Here is an 18,202-nt window from a genome sequence, read left to right as displayed (position 1 = left end):
ATAATCATATGGGTTTACAATCCTTTGCTTAGTCTAAACTCTTCATTTTCATCATGTAAAAATTTGAGTTATGAAGGAGAAACAATTTACCTGAAATTGTGGAAAATGAAACTCACCTATACATAAAACATGTCATATGCCCTTATTCCTTACTATTAAAAACTTCATATAATTCAGAGTGGCTATATGTCTAATTTTAAAAATAAAATAAAATAAAATCTTTTAAGTTTCCAGTCTCCCTTGCAGAAGGGTTCACCATATGACAGACTATGTTCCTACATTATATAAGCAGAAATCTATTGGGGATTTCTAGGAAAGATTTGCCAACTCTTTCTACCTCCTTTTTTCTTTTTCCTACATAAAATATTAAGGTAAAACTGGGGCATCCATGTCATGATCATGAGGCAATAATTACTGGGACAAAAGGCACAGTATAGCTTTCAGAGTCAGGAAAGATAGAAGAATCTGACTATGTTAAGCCACAATGGTTGGCTTTTGTTAAATGGACCAAATATATAACCTATAACCCTGCCTAATAACTGAGAAGCATATATATTTCCTTTCCCACCACACACACACACACACACCACACACACACACACACACACACACACACACACTCTGCTCTCTTTCCGTCTTCCTATTTATGATTTTATTTAGTACTTATTATAAGTCAGTTACTATACTGGTCCTGCTTCTGTCTGAAAGTAATGGAGACCAGACTGTGGCACACTGCTCCCTGGTCTAAAATGCTCGTGAAAACCAAGAAAGTCAGACAAAATAGCACAGTCTATTTAGATCCTTAAACATCATTAAAATGGGGCTATTAGCACTGTGAATGGGAACACAGCCTACTCTTGGTAAGAAAAGGATTGAGGACTTAACCAATGGGAGATTTATAATACATCAGTAAAATTGACAGATAAAGGAACGAAAATCTACAAACAAAAAATAAAATTGATTCTCAGGAGATCTGTGATAATTCAGTCAATTCCATCTGCACTGTTACTTGTGCTGAAACACCAGTGTCCTATGCATGGGATGTAAGATGCAGTACCACTAAGACACAGGGTGAGAATGTGTCTGCGTGTGGTTTTTATGTGTGCGTGTATTTAACATACATTTAGATATTTCCTTTGCCCACCTCAGCTAATATCGTGGTAAGAGAATATCGTGTAGGTGGCTATAATGAAAGATTTTGTTTGACATCACTTTAAAATATTCTTAGATCTTCTGAGTGAATCTTATTATCAAAATATTTCACTTTGGCAATTTAGAAATTGTTTTCAAGCAAGTTTTGAGAAAGCTGAAACACTTTAACCTCAATTTCCTCCTCTCTGAATTGAAGATGTTGAATTGTACCATTACTAAGTTCCTTTCAGATCTAGCATTTTCAGAATTCTGTAAAATCTCTTCCTAATGCAGTTTTTTTTCTGCCACTGTGTGCACACTGCTTGCTCCTGGATCAGTCTCAACGGATGAGGGAGATCGCTGTGTATAAACTAATCAAAAGCGGTAGGTCATGAATAGGAAGTAAGATACATTCCTTTTATAGTAGCCATGAAAAGTTATTCCCATCAAATTGAGATAAAGGAAAACCATTCACTTCACTCTGGAGACTAGAGATGTATTTATATATTTACAGTCTCTATGGGCCTCAGAAGTATGGACAGAAAGAAGAAAGAAGGCAACACAGAATTTGAAGGCACATCAGGACCTTTTCTTTCTTTGGTGTGGAGCAGTCAGAGGAGGAAGACCGCCCCTCTCATGGGTAGAACTGATTTGACATGCATTACTCATAGAAATGCACTTCTAATTCTAGAATTTAAGGTGTGGAAGTAACCAGTTGAGGATGAAATACTGGCACATGGGGGCAAGTTTTCTAAACCACTCTGAGCAGCTGTACAATTTTTACACTCATTCATTAGTTCTTGTAACAGATAATAATTTAGGGGCCAGGTACTGTGGTAGGGACTTCAGATATAGTATTATACAAAGCAAGATCTTTGCTAGAGGGAGTGCAAATAATTAAAATGTAACAGGATAAATGCTGTGTTAGAAATAATGCATGATAAAAATTTAATAAACACAGGACTGTGATAATTTGGATGAGGACGTGCCTAAATATACCCAGTGAAAACTCTCATCACTTCTGTCCTATGCTAAGAAGGAAGAATTTATTTTATGCTGTTACTTTGTATGGCCAGAGTGATAGCAAGGGACCTCCCTCCCCCAGTCTAGCTTACCAAGATAAATAAAAGCAGTATCCCACGAAGGGATCGTAAGAAATATCCACCAGAGCGGGAAGTATGGTGAGCATTTATGATTCCTTTATTTAAAAGTAATCCAGTAGAACTTGGTGAAGCCTAGGATGTCCTAACAAATTTACATCAGTTTTACCAAGGGAGGGGAGAACCTCTATGAGAACTTAATAAAAACAAAGGTAGAGTGAGGTGAGAGTTCACAGATTAATGGAGTAGAGATTCCGACCCAGTTGGAAAGCAAAGAATAATTGAAATCACACGGATAATCCTTACTATTCATCTTTGTTTTCTTAGCGCCTAGCAAAGGTAGAATGAGCCAAATTTAATAGATTAATGGGGTAGACACACCAACCCAGCTGGATAGCAAAGCAGTAATTAAGACCAGGCAGAGGTACTGGCATAGGTGAGCCCATGTTATTATGATTATTCTCCTAAAAATGTATCTTTCCAACATTAGTGGGAAGAAAACAGTAAAACCTAGAGAGAATTCAACAGCATGGGGAGAGAAGAGAGGAAACAGTGCAACAGTAAGAATAAGAATATTAATGTATCTTTCCTTGGAAGCCTTAGTGAATTAATGCTTATAAATGGCCAGAGTGTTTGGGTCAAACGTTCAGTATAAGTGAGAGGAGCTCTTCTTATGTTAACTTTTTCAGAGTTCATTAACAATCACAGGGATTATAATGGACTTTGACAGAATTAAGTGACAATCAACAAAGTAAGAAGGGAGTTTATTATGGAGAATATTATATTTCCTGCATAATATTAATTTCACAAAAGGCATTTTAGAAACTACAGCTTAAAATTAGCTATATTCATATTTTTGTATTTAAATCTTTATTCCTCCTTCAAAATACTCCTTATATAGGAACATGGTTTTTTTGGGAAGTCATTGATCAGTGTCTTCTTAACTTTCTCATTTTTTTTATATTACCTTTTAAAATAAGATGTTGCTTTTAGACTGCTTTAAAATAAACTTTGGCGTCAACAGTGTTCTGCTTTCAATGGTAAAAAAGGAGAGAATTCAATTAAACTTTACATTCTCTCACCACATGGATTTTTAATTACCATGTGCTATGTTTTATGCCCTATACTATTTAATTTGAATGGAAATGTGCCTCATATTTTCAGAGTACATATTCTTTAGTCATTCATATTAGTTCAAATAGTGAGAACATAAATATACTTCCATTCTTTTTCCTACGCATTGGCTTCTAACCAGCCAGAGACTTTGTTTCCACCTTTAATACCTGACAAAAAATGCTGGCTGCTGCTAATGTCATCTGTCAAATATCACATTTCCTCCATTATGGGAGAACTAAAACATATCTTTGTTTATAGCATGTCAAATATATAAATTCAACAAACTTCTGATTTGTTGGCAGAAAGCAAAGACTAAAAAGCAGTGTATGATATTTTCATGTGGCATGTACTCATTTGTTGGCACAAATAATTTCTATATTATAAATGATACTCAACTTCCTCTTTGATGACCTCACTTTAAGAGTAGATTTTGAACCAAAGATTTTAACCAGTTAGAATTTCTGTCACTGGGCTGTTTTATTCAGAAGTATTTGATACTCGAAAGTGCCTTTTATTCACTTCAGCTTGAATCCATGTGCTGCCACAAGCTTTCCTATTAATGTGATTATTTCAAGGAACATCTTAAAGTTTTCACTGAGTAACTTTTTTTTTTTTTTTAAAGAAATTCACGTTCTTTTATTTATTTATTTATTTATTTATGACTGTGTTGGGTCTTCGTTTCTGTGCGAGGGCTTTCTCTAGTTGCGGCAAGTGGGGACCACTCTTCATCGCGGTGCGCGGGCCTCTCACTATCGCGGCCTCTCTTGTTGCAGAGCACAGGCTCCAGACGCGCAGGCTCAGCAATTGTGGCTCACGGGCCCAGCTGCTCCGCGGCACGGGGGATCTTCCCAGACCAGGGCTCGAACCCGTGTTCCCTGCATTGGCAGGCAGATTCCCAACCACTGCGCCACCAGGGAAGCCCGAGTAACTTTTTTTGACATGACAACTTTTATCTCCTCGATCTTGAAAGATATGTGTCATGACAAAGGTGCATGCTGGTGAAGGGTGGTGAGGGGGTAAGGCATTTGGCATCCCATAAGGATAATTGTATTTTTGCTGTTCTTTTAAATAATCGAAGTGTTTATCAGCCTGATTATGACTATAGTTTCTCTTTTTAATCCATTCTACATATTGCTGCCAAAGCGATTGCTGTGTCTCATATATGTATATATTTTTTAACATCTTTAATGGAGTATAATTGTTCTACAATGCTGTGTTAGTTTCTGCTTTATAACAAAGTGAATCAGCTATACATATACATATATCCCCATATCTCCTCCCTCTTGCTGTCTCATATATTTTGGCTTATAACCCATCTGCTGAAAAAAAATAGGGTATCTTTGTATTGTGTTCAGAATTATTTTGTTCTTAGAATAGCACACTGATCCTTTGCATCATTGCCCCTACTTGGCCCCCAGCCTCATCTCTCTCTTCTTCCCATGGTGACTCCTGCTCCAGCAATGCTGATCTAGAGTCATCCTCACACACTCCCTACTCCCCTGGGTGTCCTGCTTTTGGCCATGGACTTCTACTTCTAGCAGCGCTTAAAAAAGAAGAAGAAAAAGAAGAAGGAAAGAAAGAACTCCTACTCATTTTATGAGACTCACCTCAAGTATCCCCTCCTCCTCAGACCTTCCCAGAGCCCCCTGACAGTGAGCCCTATTCCACCATCCATTGTACTGTGTCACCACCGAGCAAATTCATCCAGTTTTGTAAAGTATTTTCATGGTTTTCTTTTTCTTTTTATCTTATAGATGATTCAAAAGTTGAGAGAAGGGTCTGAGTCTTGTCTATCTCTGTGTCCCTCCATCACATAGTAGTAAACAGGGATAAAACTTTTTTATTTGAAAGAAGGAATGAATGGAAACCACAAGTTTATATAAAAAAGAGAACAAAACAAACAAGCCAACAAAACAGTACTGGTTCACTCATCCCTATTTGTATAATAAAAATGACATCTAAATTAGTCTTTCTAGTTGGTAAATTGGAAGAAAATTAACGATCCTGAAAATGAAAGGTAGGGTGTCCCATTATAAGCTTTCTTAGAATATAACTGGGAACTTTCATTCCGTCTGTTGTCCTCTTTTCTCTTTCTGCTCTGAATTATCTTCTAAAATGGTTCACCCAAATAAAAAGTTAATTAATTTTTATTAAGCAATTAGAGGAAGAAAAGTAATTTTCATTTTCTAGTCGAAGAATTGGAAAGAGAGAGAGAAACTGACTGATGTTTTTAGCAATGGCTATCCTAGAGACCAAAATGTTGCCCACGTATAGCAAGATACGAAGGATGAATATGACGGGGATGGTCCATGGGTCATGCAATACTGTCTTCCAGTGTGGAGAGATATCTCTACATCAGCTTTGATCACACTGTGTAGGGATTAGTAAAAGAGAGAGATGGCATATTCCTTGAAACATATTCTCTAGCCTCCATTTATGCTGAAAATTTTGCTGTAAAGAGGATGAACAGATAACTTCCATGGTTGAACAGCTTTTTCAAATTTCACAAATTTTCAAACTTTCTATCAACAAATAGTGGCATACTCAATTCTTCAAGCTAACAGTGTTAAACTGAATCAGAGTTTAGGGTTTCTCTAGCTATAAAAGGTAATGATCCTTTCTCAAAGCCTCTCTGGAGTGCATCACTTCAGTGACATCTATAGGTTAAGAGCATGTCCTAACGCTCAGACATGTGAATGCAAATCTAGACCCTGTAATTGACTTTGTGATGTTGGACAATTTAATTTTCATCTTTGAAGCCTGATTTTCTCAGCTATAATATAAAGGGGGAGTATTGTGAGGATATAATGAATAACAAAAATAGCTAATATTAATTGAGTAGGTAGTATATGCCAGTCACTCTTGCAGGTGCTTTATACAAATTAATGCTTTTAAACAATCCCAGTAAATTTATTATTTATGTACAATTATTGTACCCATTTTACAGAAGAAGAAACTGAGAACCAAGTAAATTATCAATTATTTGGTAAATGAAATATATAGCAGAGGGCCTGACATACAGTAAGCAAGCAATAGCTGGAAACAGATATTGCTTTTCTCTGTTATTCATGTGTTAGTCATATTCATACATGTGAATATATGTATGTGTATATCATATAAATATATGAGAGAGAGGAGAGATTGAGAGAGAGAGAGAAAAAGAGATTCATTATAAGGAAATTGTATGGACACTGAGAAGTCCAACAACTGCAGTCTCCAAGCTCAAGATCCAAGGGAGCCTATGGGATAGTTCTAGTCCGAGTCCAAAGGTCTGAGCACTGGGAAAGCCAGTGGTTTAAGTTCTAGTCCTAGCCTGAATCGAAAGGCAGGAGAAGAGCAATGTCCCTGTTTGAGAACAGTCAGGCAGAGATATCAAAGTCTTTCTTATTCTGCCTTTTGTTCTATTCAGGCCTTCGATGGATTGGATGAGGTTCACCCACATTGAGGTGGGCAATCTGCTTTACTCAGTCTGTTGATTCAAACGCGAATCTCTTCCGGAAACACCCTCACAGACACAGTCAAACTAATGTTTAACCAAAGGTCTGAGCACCCATGGCCCAGTCAAGTTGACACACAAAATTGACCATCACAGTAAATTTCAAAGGAGGCAAATGTTTGTAGAATCACTTAGAAATGAATTCTCAAAATGAAGGTTATAATTATGTTTTACAAATGGAAGCATGAATGAGAATGGACAATTTAGGAAAAGCAGAGCAAGTGAAATGATGGCAAAGGGTATATCCACATATCTCAAATAATTGAGATATCTATATATCTATATATAACTATATCTATATCTATATATAGATATATATATATGGGTTTTAGGAATCAGACAGTTGGACAAAACATGAAGTAGAATTTGTCTAATTCAAGTTGAAAAAATAATTTTAAAATATTTTTGGATTAACAAATGATGACTACACAGAAGAAATATGAAACTGTAGTTTCTCTGGCTGTACCCTATTTCAGTCTATCCTCATTAGTGCCAGTAGTTTGCTTTTAAAACTATGAATCTAATTGCCATCCACATGCTTAAAAATGTCTTAGGGAATCCCCACTGTCTAAATGGAATTCAAACTCCTTTGTATACCATAGATTCTCCTACCATTTGCCTTACTTTTCATTTCCAGACTCGTTTCTTACCACTGTTCCCTCTGTATACATTGAATTCTATCTATAATTAGCTTCTTATATCCTTCTCTTGCCTAAATGACTCTATCTTCCCTTTTTCAACGGATGAGCCCTATTCCTTGAAAAGAGAGTTTATGATGGTAATGACAATAATGGGAATGACAATATAATGGGGAAGAAGAGGAAGGTGGTGGTGATTATAGCTCTCTTTTACTGATTATTTCTGGCCAAGCCCTTTAAAGAATGTCTTAACTACCTTATTTCATTTAATGCTTACAACAAACCTTGGTTCTGTTATTCACAGTTTGTTGTGGAAATTATAGCTTAAAGAAATTGAGTGACTTGCTCAAGGCCACCCACTTAATAAGAAAAATTTTAATTTCATCTGAATACCAAATCCACTCAGCAGAATATCAAAATGGCTTTTCTAAAAATCCTTTTATTAATAATAAAATTTTAAAACTCATTAAGCTCTCCAATATGTTGCTTTTATATTGTATCTAATTATATAAGAATTATTTACATATCAGACTACTCAGTTGATTTGATTTCCTTAAGCCTAGGAATGAGTTCCATCAGTCTGCTTGCCCCATACCCTGCACAGTGTTAGGTTCATCATAAGCAGTTTATAATCTTTTATTAATAAAATCAAATATAAAAAATAAATTCTAAATATACCCAAATGAAGGCCTACAACTCCAATAGTAAAAATAAAAAATCAAAGCAAATTGCCTTTGCTATTTTAAATGTGAGGGGAGATAGAAACCTTATTAAAATTCCCCTCTACTAGAATGTCAATAGATAAACACATTGGATGAAAATAAGCACAAAGCTTAATTCTTTTTCTTAATTATTATCTGGGGAAAGTCTTTGAAAAGAGAAGTATCAAAGGATGCAAAAACAGGAAGATCAAGAAATGTACCAAATTGGCACTGATTTTCTAAGCAAACGGAATAGTCTATAAAATCATTGTTTGGGGGTAGGGGTTGTTGCTTCAGTCACAAAAAGCATGAAAATTAAATTATTTGCTTTAAATAATCTTGTCATAAGGAAACTTAATATGCTTCTTCCTACATTAAATAAAAATGAATCCCTTGTGTGGTTGCCCATTATGAAGCAGGATAATGACTTTATTGTTGACAGACCAATCAATATCTTTCAATCCCAATGTGCAACCTGTCACCATCAGTACAGCAGAAGGCAAAAGAGGTGCAATAAATGTTAGCATAGACAAGATGAGTTAGCAGATAGACTCATTAGAGTAATTATCAGGGATAGAGAATTCTGTCTCCCGACATTAATACCCACAACTTTAACCTTTTGATTGGATTTCTTCATAGAATTCAGCCTGACTTTTATAATTTTTAAAAAATCTACATTTATTCCCTAGTTTCTCTTGTGCTTTTCAGGATTTCTTTGTAAATATTCTCTATGAGTAAATATTTGGAGGGCAATTAATGTTTTTGTACAACTTTGTGGTTGTTTTGTAAATGCATTCAACTGGAGATAAATGCCCTCAACTTGAAATTTGGATCTCATTATCCCTTTTACTAAATTATATATTGCCGTTTTGTAATAGTTACGGTGTCCCAAATACATAACTTCTGTAGGCACCTTTAATTAGAAGTATTTGGCCAAATAAGCACAGTTGAAAGTTCTCACTGAGATTCTGGGACTCAAGTTTGCAGCAGCACCAACTCAGTACACCCATAACATGTACTCTTTGTGTGCTACATGTTAAAAAGCACTTGCAAATAGTGTACGTGTATCAGAATAAAACATTTTTTGTTTTAATCAGACTATACCAAGTCCTTTAGAAAACGTTTTCCAACAAATGATGTAAACATTAAATCATACTATATAAATTTTGAATCTGTGAAAGTCACAATTTGTGCTTGCTCATCCACGATATTTATTTATCTTGTCTACTCCATCGTGTGTTTCCTTCTAGATGCCTCTATTGAGTGAGTGGTTCAGGTACATAGCAAGTCATATGGATCCTTGTTTTCTTCTTCCTTTGGTTATTTTCTTTCAAATTCTAATCCCTTACTTAAATCAATAACAGAATAAATAAATGTACAAACTATTAAGAGGTTGGTTATGTAATTGCTCAACACTTTCCTACTGAGTTGATTCTAGTTCTCAGATAATTAGTTCTTTATTCAAGACAAGTTTCTAGGGGAAGACTGGGAGAGAAGACTGAAAGATGAAGAGTTGGTGACGGGTATTAATTGCTATGGGAGAGTCAGTAAGACTGTGATGTATTGCAAGATACTGTTCATATTTGTATTGCTTTTTATTAAGTCTCAAGTTTAAAATTTGGAGCTTACTCTTTTTTTAAAAAAAAAAATTCTGGGGGAGTGAAAAACCGGAGGCTGCAGCTACTTTGAAATACTACTAATATTAGACATATAGCTCTGAAGATATGAAGGAACTTTGTTTCCCTTTTTCTTGTATTTTTGCATAAAAAAGAAGAAAGATAAATCTGTGGGTATGAGAGAGGAAAATTATAAATTCTAGTTAGGGATTTATTCTTCAGTAAGTTTTCATCTCAATCTTGCAAAAAAGTACTTTTTACAGTTAGAGGTGTTCATATTTAAAGTTCAGATAATATAGAATATGATGAAGAAAAAATTAAAAATTAACTGAAATGCCATGAGTTGAAGAAAATCACCATTATATTTGGCATATATTCCTCAAGAACATACATAAAATATATAAAAACACAAGTAAAATGTTTACATGCTTATTTATTTATCTTATAGAAATGTAATCATTCTATAAAAAAATTTATGAAATGTTTTTTTCACATAATTTATCATGACCGTATTTCCATGATAATAATGGCAGAACCATGTTAAATTATAAATTTGCCTATCCTAAAATTAAATTAACATTATTTGCTCCTATTGGCTTCCTATTATGTATCAGAAATAAATTTAAGGTAAACCTCTTTTGTTTATTAAAAAAGATTGTATAAACCTAAAAGTAGATAAAGAGGGAATAATGGCAGCAATAGATTTTCCCAAAAGGCTTACATGCAAACCTGATTAATAGATGGTGACAATAATGGTGAAACAAACTTCTCATGACTTTAAAACCAACCATTTCAACATCATACATCAAATTCAGTGTTTGTTGTAGTTTGTGAATCTCAACAAGGGTATATTTCTTTTAATTTATGAAATGTTAAATATGGTTATTTTCTCTAGCTTTTTTCAAGACATTGTTTAATCTGTATCTTTTCTTTTATTGAGTTTTTTTCTCCTTTTAGTCTTCATTACTCTCTCCTTTCTCTCAATCTGGTCCACTTGCTCTGCTTTTTTCTCCATTATGTTCTGCCTTGAATTCGCAACCACCATTTCTAAAAGGCTTCTTTTGAACTTCAATTAATGATGTGGGTGTACATTAATTATTACTTTTAGAAGTTCTTGTGTTTTTAAAAATGTTTTTGAGCAATCTAACTGCATGGAAGTTATATGATCACAAGATTTTTATAATGATAGGAATGTTTTCATTTACATTAGGTGCTTTATGTTCTTTCCACATTAATGGTTACTAGAAATAAATAGTATTAAATTCTCCTGGAGACTTTAAATATTTATGTCGAGTGTGTTTGAAGAGAACTCTCTTCAGTAGATCTCAATAGAGCATATGTTCAGGCTGCTCTTTTCTCTTTCAATATTTAAGGCATTATGTGTGGTATCTAAATTATATTACACCAAGACAATAAAACTAATGACTTTTTTCCAGCAACTTAAAGCAACACACATTTTTTATCTCACAGTTTACATGCATCAGGGATCTAGGCACGGCTTAGCTGGGTCATCTGCTCAGGGTCTCACCAGGGTGCAATCAAGGTGTCAGCCAGAGCTGCAGTCTCATTTGACACTTGGGGTCATCTTCCAAGTTTGTTGGTTATTGGCAGAATTGAGTTTCTTGAGGCTGTAGAACTGCAGCCCTCAGCCCCAGTCAGCCTGCTTTTTAGAGTCTGCCTGCCGTTCCCTCTCACATGACTCTCTACATAACATGACATTTTGCTTCTTCAAGGTCAATGGGAGAATTGAGTATCTGCTTCTCCCACTCCTGTCTCTGAATTCCAGTCCCAGTTTTAAAGGGCTCACCTGATTAGGTCAAGCCCACCCAGGGAAGTCTCCCTTTTAATTAACTTAAAGGCAACTTAATAGGGACTTAATAACATCTGCAGAATCCCTTCCCCTTTGCCATGTACATAGCGTACTCTCATACTCATGTGAGTGAAATCCCGTTATATTGGTGAATACGTTGTTATATTGGGTTGGCCAAAATGTTCGTTCGGTTTTTTCCGTAAGATGGCTCTAGTAGCACTTAGCTGTCTTTAACTGCATTTGAAACAATTGCGTTAGATTGTATGTGACAGCTGTCATATTAGCATGCATTTAAAAAAAAAATCAAAATTGGTGAATTTTTATGTAGCCATTTTAATATTGAAGATGGAAGAAAAAAACATTTTCAGCTTTGTATTTCAAGAAAGGTAAAAACGCAACTGAAACGCAAAAAAAGATTTGTGCAGTGTATGGAGAAGATGCTGTGACTGATCGAACACGTCAAAAGTGGTTTGCAAAGTTTCGTGCTGGAGATTTCTCGCTGGACAACGCTCCACAGTCCGGTAGACCAGTTGAAGTTGATAGCGATCAAATCGAGACATTAATTGAGAACAATCAACGTTATACCACTTGGAAGATAGCCGACATAGTCAAAATATCCAAATCAAATGCTGAAAACCATTTGCACCAGCTTGGTTTTGTTCATCGCTTTGATGTTTGGGTTCCACATAAGTTAAGCAAAACAAAACCTCCTTGACCATATTTCCACATGTGATTCTCTACTGAAACGTAATGAAAACGTTCCGTTTTTAAAACAAATTGTGACGGGTGATGAAAAGTGGATACTGTACAGTAATGTGGAACGGAAGAGATCGTGGGGCAAGCGAAATGAACCACCACCAACCACACCAAAGGCCGGTCTTCATCCAAAGAAGGTGATGTTGTGTATATGGTGTGATTGGAAGACTATTTTGAGCTCCTTCTGGAAAACCAAACGATTCGTTCCAACAAGTGCTGCTCCTAGTTAGACCAACTGAAAGCAGCACTCGACGAAAAGCGTCCAGAATTAGTCAACAGAAAACACATAATCTTCCATCAGGATAATGCAAGACCGCACGTTTCTTTGATGACCAGGCAAAACCTGTTACAGCTTGGCTGGGAAGTTCTGATTCATCAGCTGTATTCACCAGACATTGCACCTTCGGATTTCCATTTATTTCTGTCTTCACAAAATTTTCTTTTTTTTTTTTTAAATAAATTTATTTATTTATTTTTGGCTGTGTTGGGTCTTCGTTTCTGTGCGAGGGCTTTCTCTAGTTGTGGCAAGCGGGGGCCACTCTTCATCGCGGTGCGCGGGCCTCTCACTACCGCGGCCTCTCTTGTTGCGGAGCACAGGCTCCAGACGCGCAGGCTCAGTAGTTGTGGCTCACGGGCCCAGTCGCTCCGCGGCATGTGGGATCCTCCCAGACCAGGGCCCGAACCCATGTCCCCTGCATTGGCAGGCAGACTCTCAACCACTGCGCCACCAGGGAAGCCCCACAAAATTTTCTTAATGGAAAAAATTTCAGCTCCCTGGAAGACTGTAAAAGGCATCTGGAACAGTTCTTTGCTCAAAAAGATAAAAAGTTTTGGGAAGATGGGATTATGAAGTTGCCTGAAAAATGGTAGAAGGTAGTGGAACAAAAGGATAAATATGTTGTTCAATAAAGTTCTTGGTGAAAAGGAAAAATGTGTCTTTTATTTTTACCTAAAAACCGAAGGCACTTTTTGGCCAACCCAATATTTACAAGTCCTGACCACACTCAAGGTGAAAGGATTCTACAGGGTTTATAGGGCGTAATTGATGCTGATTGAATCAAATAAATGTGATGTTTGCAAAGTTATGACCTTGTCAGTTAACTTGGGTGCAACAAATCTTTTAGATCTATAAGAACTGAATCTAAAAGATAACTGAAAAAGGCAAATTTCCATTTATCAAAAAAAATGGCTTTTGTCTTTGAATGCTCCTTTATTTATAACATGGGATAGTCTAAAAGCTCTGCAAAAACAAACAAACAAAACAAACAAAAAACATTACTAATCTCCCTCATGTGGAGTCACAGAGTAAATGAAAGTTGCTGGGAATATTAAACGTGAAAGTAAGCTTGCCCAACCTCCCGTTTTATAAATAAACTATGTGAGCGTTAAGAACCAGATAGGAGGAATTGTCCTAGGTCATATAGTGAGCCTTTAGCGAACTTGGGACCAGAACTCTGTTTTCCTCACTGACTCCACATTTCATCTCTCACAAAGTGCTTTTTCTTTTTTTCTACACTGAAAGTGATTTACAAAACATAATTTAGGATTAAATCTATTTCCAATTAGCTTCAAAATGCAAACAGAGTCCACTTTAATATGTATCTCTAAAAAGCTGCAATTCAGCCACGGCCCTAAGGCTGCATTATGAGAGGAAATAAAATTAGCATTAGTTCTGTTGATTTAGTCACAAGTTGGTGGTTTGTTTTAACCACTTTTTTTTTTTCCAAAATGTCTATGAACTTGATATTGAGACAGTATTTCCATAGCATGCACGTAAGTTCAAGGCTATGGCCTTAATAATAATATAATAATTACAATAGTAATAAGATAAATTGTTTATGTGTACTACACAGAGAAATATCCAAGGATATTGAGTCTGTCTGCTTGACGTAAGAAATTCAGTCAGTAACTGTTGCAAGAAAGAATTCATCAGTGTTCATTTCATTTGTCAGTTGTACCAGCCCCAGGCAAATTTCTTTCCGTTTTGGCTCTTTATTAATTAACCGTATCCTAAGTGCTAAAAGCAATGAGTCATTTCAAGAATTTATTTATTTTTTGTATGTCTTCATTTCTAGTTTGCCACTTTGTACTCACAAACAAGCCACAGATGGATAAGTCATTATGTCATCTAAGGTTATAAATCCATGGCATGGAGGTTAATTTAAGAAATAGGTTGTCCTAGCATTTTACAATAGCCTTCGTTTATTGAAGCCCTGCTAGGGAACAGTCATTGGGCTGGGCTTTGTCCGTATATCACTGCGAATTTGTAACTGGCAACTACTTAAGGATTGTCTTTTTGAAATCTTTCCCTTTACACAATTGAGGCTCAACAAATTTGGGCATATTGCCAAAGGTTAAATGATTGGTGAATGAAAGAACAATCATTAGTTCTTGGCCTCTGAGTTCCGAATCTTATATTTTCACCTCTTCACCAGTCTGATTTTGTAGATCTGAGAATTTAGAGAGAGTGATTTTGGCTTTTGAAGTCATCAACCCCTTGACCAAAGTAATTGGAGATATGAAAAATCATTTCAGTAGATATTGTGATCATTCCTGAATATCAGGTTTCTTTATTGTCGCAAGTATTTTGACATCAAAGCTGATTTCCTCTTCCCGTGGTTTGAAATGGAACTTAATTAAATAAATGACTGAAGAAAATATAATGAGAGAAATACACCAGAGTAAATAATGCCAACAAAATCTAACTCTCAGGGCGGTAGTCAGACCAGCTACATAAATTGTGAGGCCCAGGGCAGGATGAAAAGGTGAGAGCCATCATTTAAGAAGCAGGAAGAAAGTACTATTAAAGATACCAAAACTTTTTTTTCTTTACTCCATGGTCTCTTTCTCTCAACTTGTCAAGGTGTTGGGGGTTTTATTATTATTGTTTGCAATTTAATGTCATTCTAAATAAAGAAAAATTAAAATTTAATTATCAGCATGGATTTTAGCATTTGTCCTTATATTGTGCAATGCCGATTGTAAATGAAAATATTAGTTCTTATTTTATATGTAGGACCAAAGCTACACAATTCATATTTCTTAGCTTGTATATGCAAAAGTATTCCTCTCTTACTTGACAGTGGAAACAAACTGAACAAACTGAATTTAGCTGTTTTTATTTCACTTTTTGACAAGCATATATTCTGCTAGCAATCTCCACCTTTGGCTTAAAGATGTGTAAGACAGAACATCAAAGGGAAAGGAATTATGGCTTTTCCTCCTGCTTCCTTCAGTGATATCATTTTCAGCTTAAGCAGTTGACTGACGTGGGGAAGTAACACACGTAAAAATAATATCATATGGTTCCTTGGTCATTTCATGTTTCTTTATTCAGCTGAGTTCTGGTTCAAACAGAGAGCATGGCCTCTTGGGGCTCTTAGCATCCCTGCCTACTCAGTTGTAGACATGACACACACTCAATTTGAGTCTCGCTGAACTACCACACATTGTGAGTTTACCAGAATTTTGTGCCTATGGGACATCATAGATACTGTATATGAATGCGATGGCAAGCAATGGCAGACATTTCTATTGTGCATGTCTCCTTTGCTCACATGCATGCTCTGCTGTCCCAAAGTACTTCCATTATAAAACACAAATTCAAAGATCTAACTGCTAAAATTTCAAGATGTTGAAAACCAAGCACAGGGCCTTTGTGTGTATGGGGTCCAGGCCACAGGCTCCACCTGCAGAGGTAAGAATATGCTGTTGAAAGAACACTCATTATGTAAAGGGGAATTAAAGAAAGATTTTTTATTCAGAAGTGTTTTATTTTTTTAAACATAGTATTGGAAGTCTTAGCCACAGCGATCAGACAGAAGTTTGTTTGTTTGTTTCTTCCCTGCAAGAATGCCCCTTTGAAGTTGGAGAAATTTCAAGAAGTCAGGAAAACTGTTAAGAGAATACTTGGGAAACAAGACAGTGTGCAAATTTTAACATCATTTTGTTGGGTGGCTCCGATGCTTCTAAGCTAGATCGAAATTTATGCTGTATTGGTCTTAGGAAAAAACACAAGGATTTTAGAATCAGAACACTTATGCTTCTACTCACTAGATAGATCAACATAAGTAAATCATATAACCTGACCTGTAAAATGGGAATGATTGTGCTCATCTCTTGGAGTTTTGTGAGAACCAACTCTGATAATACAGAGAGGCTTCTCATAAAAGTTCCAAGATATGGAATTTGACATAATAGACATTTTATAGATTATAGTTATTTTTTTAAAAATTTTGGAGATATCATATGACACTTAAGGAAAAATCTCCTTATTAATATGCTCTGAGGGTCAAAAAATAATTTTGGAAGATAAATCAAAACTGGAACAGTATATATTGGAATTTTTGAAAGTACCACCAAAGATAAAAACAGAAAGTGAGAAAAAAAATAAAACAAAACTGAAATTTCATGATGAGTTGTTCAAAACTGCAAGGAAAGAATCAGACCAAAGAGAAAGCTACCCCAGAAAGAGAAAACTGTTCAAGGAGAAATGAGGAGTTTATTTTAGCAGTCTATTTGGAGGATGGTCCTGGGGCAGTAGTTCTATGAGGCCCTCTCTGCTTTCTGTAGCCTATATTAATCTTGTTTTTCTCAGAATCAACACCTTTCACTATATCACTTAATTCTGTGTTTCTTACATCATTCTATACTCCAGATGTCTGCTTCTCATGTTCGTTACTACGTTACAGATTTCTTGGTCATGAAAACCAACTATAGTAATTGTATATTTTTTTCTCTTTCACCTCCTCAGTGTATAGCACCATCAAGGTGAATTGTTTTTCAAGTGCTTGCCTTATTTTTCACATTTCTGTGACCATTTCTATAGTCATTACAGAATAATAATAATTCAAATATTTGGATATAAAATGAGTTGCTTAGACTAAATAAATTATAAAGTCCTTTCTGGGTCCAAAATTTTATTATACAAATGCCTCTGGAAAATGGGGAATTCTTTAGTGATAATAGAGTATTTGAGGCCTAACAATTCAGATTGCTTGTTTATATAACCTAATTTCCTTGGAAAGCAACTCTTCAATCTATTTAAAGTCCAAGAGCCAAATTACCATCTTATCCCAGGTCCTACTATAATTCTTGTTCTTGTCTTCCTTTCATTTTCTTCATTTTCTCTGTCTGCTTGTTTGTATCTTGTTTTCATATTTTATTTTTATGGTTGCATTGCGTGGAGGTGTATGTTTTGTTCTGTTCTGCTTTGCTTTGTTTTAACTATGAGAGTCTTTATATCTATTTGGAATTAATAAAATGTACCGTATAAATAATAATTTTTTTTTTTTACCACATTTATAGACCAATTTCTTGACTAATTATTGGGCCAACAAGAGTTCTGAGACAGTTATTTAAAAACATGAGTTTTCTGTGTCATCGTATGAAAGTCAAGAATAATCATAACAAGAAATGTATGCAATCAGTTGATGATTCATTTGCTATAGACTCTAATTTTGTTTTATTTTTTACATGAAATGTTGTATTTCTAATTGGCGTTGTACTAGGTAACATAATTCAGTTGGTTTTCCAACATCTTTTGATCAGCCTTTCTTTAGTTACCATATTTCTGTGTTCTCAACATGGAAATCTCCTAGAGTCAGGATGTAGTCATGTAACCTAGACTGCCAACCAACTGAACTTTAATTTGGAATTGATCAGTATGAGGAAGAAGGCTCTCTTTGGTGTTTCTAAGTTTTGCAAGGTTGGTGGTCACAGAAGTGTTTGGCTTTCATTTGTGTCAGTTGTTACAAGTCACGTTCCTAGCACTGAAGTGGCTTTTGTGGGGTGAAGAGGTGGAAGTTTTCCCTAGGCTCCATGCAACATCCGTGTTTC

General features: G+C 35.6%; 1 protein-coding gene across 1 annotated transcript in view; it reads left to right on the top strand.

Moving 5' to 3' along the window:
- Nucleotides 1-18,202, top strand: part of DPP10 (dipeptidyl peptidase like 10) — a 685,907-nt gene that overhangs the window by 498,538 nt on the left and 169,167 nt on the right. The gene's annotated exons all lie outside the window — the stretch shown is intronic.

The sequence above is a fragment of the Balaenoptera physalus genome, assembly GCF_965194825.1.
Source record: "Balaenoptera physalus genome assembly, chromosome: 6".
NCBI classification, from domain to species: domain Eukaryota; kingdom Metazoa; phylum Chordata; class Mammalia; order Artiodactyla; family Balaenopteridae; genus Balaenoptera; species Balaenoptera physalus.
The sequence above is the reverse complement of the archived record's forward strand: the minus strand, read 5'-3'. Positions and strand labels throughout refer to the sequence as shown.